Source organism: Macaca fascicularis, chromosome 4 (genome assembly GCF_037993035.2).
Source record: "Macaca fascicularis isolate 582-1 chromosome 4, T2T-MFA8v1.1".
NCBI classification, from domain to species: domain Eukaryota; kingdom Metazoa; phylum Chordata; class Mammalia; order Primates; family Cercopithecidae; genus Macaca; species Macaca fascicularis.
The window spans coordinates 1201340-1207321 of NC_088378.1; the positions used below are offsets into that span (position 1 = coordinate 1201340).

At 47.7% G+C, this 5982-nt stretch overlaps 1 pseudogene; it reads left to right on the top strand.

Annotated features, from left to right (window-relative positions):
- The first annotated feature begins 4484 nt into the window (after positions 1–4484).
- Positions 4485–5462, top strand: LOC107129384 (cytochrome c pseudogene; annotated as a pseudogene).
- Positions 5463–5982: the final 520 nt, after the last annotated feature.

A 5982-nucleotide genomic window follows, 5' to 3' on the forward strand; every position in this document is an offset into this window, starting at 1 on the left:
GCGCCCTCTGGCAAGCAAATGGCCTCACAGTCTGTCTACCCAATTTTTCAGGCCAGGACACAGAGTCATCCTCAGTCCCTTGGTCCTCCTCATCCCCCACGCGGCTGCTTCCAAGTGCCCCCTGTGCCATCCTTTCCCCCACGCAGCTGTCCCAGCCCAAGCCACCTCGGCCTGGCCTTGACCACCAGCCTGCTCTGTCCCAGTGTTCTTTGGCTGTGAGCCTTTAAAACACAGTCAGGGGGTTGTTCCTCCACCCAAACCCTTTGCTGGCTTCAGCTTGCCCCAGAAATAAACCCCAGAAGTTTTCCCAGGCATGCGTGGTCCACAGGGGTAGCCCCCAGGTCTCTTTGCCACCCTGAAGGCTGAGACCCCACCTGGGCTCAGGGCTCCTTGGCCAGGGCCTGGCTGCTGTTCTCCAAGGGCCGCTAAGGTGGCCCCAGGGCCTTTGCACTTTTTATTCCCCCATTTCCTCCCTTCTCTAATTTCAATTTCAACCCAAAGACAGCTCAGAGGTGCCTTCCCTTAAGCCCCACCCTCACCCCCATCAGGTCCCCTCCCTGTGCACAACGTTGGCATCCGTTCCTGTTGCTTTTTGTTTGTTGTCTGTAGGGTCCAGGAGAGCAGAGCCTTTGCTGAGTCCCACCTTTACCCCAAGAGCCCACAACATGCCTGGTTTACAGTCGGTGCTGGACAAATGGGTTGAACTCACAAGACTGAGGAAGGGAAGGGCTAAGGCAAGTTGCATACTTGTGGCCAGCAACCCTTAACTGGCCTGCAGATGTGTTTGGGGCCTTTAAGAAAAGATTATGTTAAAAGTGAGTTGTTTTCATGTTGGAACCCAGATCTGCTGGTCCGCTGCCCGCTGTACCTGCCATCTACTCACATCCCCACCTGGCATCCCAGATATGGGATTGGCTTGTGTGGAACATGAGAGCAGAGAGGAACAGGGTAACGGCGGGAGCCTGGTGAGGCACAGCCCTTCCTTGAGGCTGAGGTGTCCAAGGAAATGTCCATCGGGGAGCAAGACCCAGGAGGTCACACAGCCCTGGAAGTCACACCGCCCAAAGACACAGACAGGGAGGAGGCAGAGCCACCCGCAGAGATTCCAAGGCAAATCAAGGCCGGCTACCAGAGGATCAGAGGAGTCCCCCACAGAGGCCCAGGCAGGAAAGGAGGTGCGTGGAGCTCCTACTTCTTAGCTGGGAACTGGGCCGAGTTCTAGCGCTCCAGGCGGTGAGACACTGTGAAGCCTTCTGCAGAACCCTCCTATACAGGAACAGCTAATGCACTTTTGAAGCAAACTCACCCATGATCCCAAGAACAGACCCCAATTGTCTCACTCCATCAGGGATTCGTAACACCGGCTTCAAATTAGGGTCACTGGTGAATCAAAACAAAAAGCACCTGCATCAGGCTCTTAGCTGGGATCAGATCAATTAAATCAGTTTCTGAAAGTGGGATCTGGATTTAGGAGGTCATAGAACTTTCTGGGGGATTCCAATGAGCAGCCAGGACTAAAAGTCCCTGGGCTTCAATATAAGGATCAGGGTGAGTTTTTAAAACATCCCCCAAAGCTAAAGAAGAGAGCAGGCAGCGGAGGAGAGAAGAGAGAGGAGGATGGAGGGAGAGACAGGAGGAGGAATCAGATTAAGCAGAGACTGAAGGCTGCTAAGGACCAGCAGGGACGCTGCAGATGGGGAGTAAGGCAGGCAGGGGGCTGAGCTGCGTCTGTATTTGGCCTGCAGTACCTAGCTGCCTGCTCCAAATCCTCCCCATCTGAATCTGAGAGGCCCCTCTCACCCGCTCTTGGCCTCAGGAAGGACACTGGAGGCTGCAGCTCAGTGATCAGGAAGAGCAGGCCAGTCTTGGCGTCCACCCCTCCCAGGAGTGTAGTCTGGGGCCCTGCCCATTGTCACCTCCCTTCCCCGCTCTTTGCTGGCGTGGAAAGTGCCCTGGCCTCAGAACTGTTTAGAGTGGCCCATTCTGTTTTCTTAACTCTGTCCTTCATTCCCATCTCACACTGGGACATCACTCTTCCCCTAGTGTCCAGCACGGTGGCTCTTTTCATTTAAGTGGCACACAGTAATTGTGATGTGCTGACACTTAGAGTGTATTGTGATGAAATCAGGGTAATTAGCATACCCACCACCTCAAGCATTGATGAGTGCCTCATGTTGAGAACATTGAAAATCCTTTCTTCTAGCTGCTTGAAAATATTGTTAACTGTAGACCCCTGCAGTGCTATGGACACTAAAAATAATTCCTCCTGTCTAGCTGTGATTTTGTGTCAGTTAACCACCCTCTCACTCTCCCCGACCTTCCCAGGCCTGGTAGCCACCATTCTACTCTGCTTCCATGAGATCAAATTTCTTTTAGCTTCCACATATGAATGAGAACATCCAATATTTTTCTTTCTGTTCTTGGCATATTTCATTTAACATAATGTCCCCCAGTTCCGTGTACGCTGCCATGAATGACAGGATTTGAACGTTTTTCATGGCTGAGTAGTATTCTAATTTGTATCTGTACCACATTTTCTTTATCCAATAGTCTGTGGATGGACATCTGGGTTGATTCCATATCTTGGCTATTGTGAATCATGCTGAAATAAACATGGGGATAAGGTATCTCCTTAATGTACTGATATCCTTTTTTTTTTTTTTTTGGATACATCCCAGCAGTGGGATTGCTGGATCATATTGTGACTCTATTTATAGTTTTTTGAAAAATTTCCACATTGTTCTTCATAGAGGCTGTGCTGATCTACATTCCCACCAACATTGTATAGGAGTTTCCTTTTCTCCACTTCCTCACCAGCATTTGTTACTTTTTGTCTTTGTGATAACAGCCATCCTACTGGTGGGGGTTGTGTTGGTATCTCATTGTGATTTTGATTTGCAATTCCCTGATGATTAGTGTCGAGCATTTTTTCATATACCTGTTGGCCATTTGTATGTCTTCTTTTGAGAAATGTTTATTCAGATCATTTGCCCATTTTTAAATCTGATTACTTGTTTTTTGCCATTGAGTTGTTTGAGTTTCTTGTAGATCTTGGATAATGGTCCTTGGTTGGATGCATGGTTTGTATTCATGAACTGGAGCCAAGGGAGTGAGACTGGATTTTGAAAGTTTCATGAATTCGGCAGTTTCCGCCTCAGCCCACTGTGTGGCTTGTCTGGACCATGGTAGGGCAGCAGACACAGTCCCTCGTACCCCCTCCGCCCCTCCCATCTGACACAGGTGGACACAGGCTGCCCACGAGCACTGAAAACAAGGATCCGCTCTGTCAGAGTGATTCCATCTGATTCCATCTGGTAATCACCAAACCTGAGGAAGATGACGGCAGCTCCTTGAGAGGGTCGGCCCCCGGCATCCCTACGAGAGCTCCGAGTCTGCTCCAGGGCTCCTTTCTGAACCCACAGGAGAGCCCCTGGGACACCCTGAGTGCAGGGAGAGAAGCAGGACTTTTGGTCTCTCCTCTCTTCCCTTTCACAGCTGTCTGCAGTGTTTGAAGTGGAGGACACCATGTCAATGGAGCACCCCATGGGACAAAAGAATCTGAACAGCAGCCCTTGAGCCCCAGGTCTTCCCTCTGACATAGTCCACCCCAACGGAAGGAACCAGAGAAATAATTCTGGTTCAAGGCAAGGAGGGGCAGGCGACCCTAGTCAGCTGGAGGGGTAGGAGGTGCAGGGAGGATGGGCTGTGCTGAGGCAGGTTTTACACACAGCACACAGATCCCTGGTGCAGAAAACTAAAGATCTCAGAGAAAGCAGTCCTCACATGGGAGGGAGGGCTCAGCTCAGAAGAACACGTCCCCTCTCGGCTGGGGATGCAGCCTTCCCTGTGGGTGTCAGGACCCGATGGTTTGCAGGTGGCATCCCAAGCACAGCCCTGGATAGACACAGGTGCTGATTGAACCACTCCTTCCAGTACAGAGTCTCACTGTTCCGTCAGAATGGATGCAGGCTTCTCTGTTTCTTCAATCATCTGATCTGAACCCTGCCAGCCCCCTGGGAGCCTCATCTGCTGTCTGTATCATTGCTGTGATTGACACGATCTTGAACATTTCCAGAACGCAGACCTCCCTGTGCTTTAGGAAGGCGCCAGAGCACAGAAGGCAGCCCCACCAGCGAGTGGGCTCACAGGGTGTTTGGATGGGGTTCCTCTGGACATCAGGGCCCAGGAACATGAAGCATTGGCCTGTGGAGATCAGAACTTGGAACAGGAGAATCAGCAAGACCAGCCAGGCCCAGAGAGACTGACACCGCACCACCTGTGCATGGGGGAGCTGGAACAACAGGACCCAGGGGAGGGCAGGAGGTGGTTAGGGTGGTGTGGGGACTATGCAGGGTGCAAAGTTTCAGGCAGGTGTGTGGGTTTCCTTGACATCTGCTGCCCAGTTCAGGATGCAGCTAATGAGAGGGTGTTGTGCATTTCAAAGTCAAGAGAATAAACTTCAAGTCATTTAAAAAAATACATGGGAGAGAGTGGGGACGTCCTGCTTTGGAGAGGGAATCTTCGTTGTGCCAGCGACTGAAAAGAGAATTAAATATGGGTGATGTTGAGAAAGGCAAGAAGATTTTTATTATGAAGTGTTCCTAGTGCCACACTGTTGAAAAGGGAGGCAAGCACAAGACTGGGCCAAATCTCCATGGTCTCTTCGGGCGGAAGACAGGTCAGGCCTCTGGATACTCTTACACAGCCACCAATAAGAACTAAGGCATCACCTGGGGAGAGGATACACTGATGGAGTATTTGGAGAATCCCAAGAAGTACATCCCTGGAACAAAAATGATCTTTGTCGGCATTAAGAAGAAGGAAGAAAGGGCAGACTTGATAGCTTATCTCAAAAAAGCTACTAATGAGTAATAATTGGCCACTGCCTTCTTTATTATAAAACAAATGTCTCATGACTTTTTTATGTGTACCATACTTTAATAGATCTCATACACCAGAATTCAGATCATGAATGACTGACAGAATATTTTGTTGGGCAGTCCTGATTTAAAACTAAGACTGGCTTGTGGTTAAACGAATATGTTCAGTTTTTGAATTTTAATAGTAATTCCAATTCAGTAAATGCTATCACTTTACCCCTTCTAAAGATATGATTAGACTTTGTTAGTAATGTTCAACTTTTCACAAAGATAGTGAGTGCCATCTTAAAACTTACTGGAGATTGGTTTTATATTTAGATTTCTATAGCTGGTCATGTGAATATATTTAAATACTGGGGAAATTCCTTCACTGTCTCAGAACCCAGCAAGATTCACCTGTATTTTGTGTTCATTTGCCTCTTAAAGGCAAGGGTTGAAGATAAATAAGGTAGCAATGTTTAGAGTTTTGGCCTTAACGATGCCAATTTAATTATAATTCCCTGTATTTAAAATGGTTCCTTTTACTTACTGAAAAGCATTTTAGTATGGTTTATGTGTAATATTAAAGATTATTCAACACTTCTCACATCTCACAAATCTATAAGGTCACATGCTTTTAAAATAGTAGCAAGTTAAACTTCACTCTCGAATTGTTTACAGTCTATGTCAAACTAAGTTATAACTTAGGATTGTCTTTAAACAGCCATTCAGAAACATAAAACTGTAGAACTGTGTATTTGTGATTGGGAATGGTGTTTTGCCAACTTAAAAGGATTAAAGTAGTGTAGATATACCCAAATTTTAAAATTATGGGTGATTGCAAGACTAAAGATAATTAAAAAGAAAACCAAAGAACATGAAAAAAAAATGGCAGATAGGAGGCAGGACTAACTTGCAGCTCCCATTTGGACAAACAGAGCAGCATGTGGAGACTCACATTGTGAACTTTTACTCCAAGAAATACTGCAGGAACATGGCGGGAAAGCCAAGAGAATCCACAGACCCTTTGAAAGAAGTAGAGTGCCTCTGCACGCTCCATAAGACAGTCAAAAAACCGTGAGCGCCCGAAGTGTGAGAGGGTAACGTCCACTCCTGAACAAAT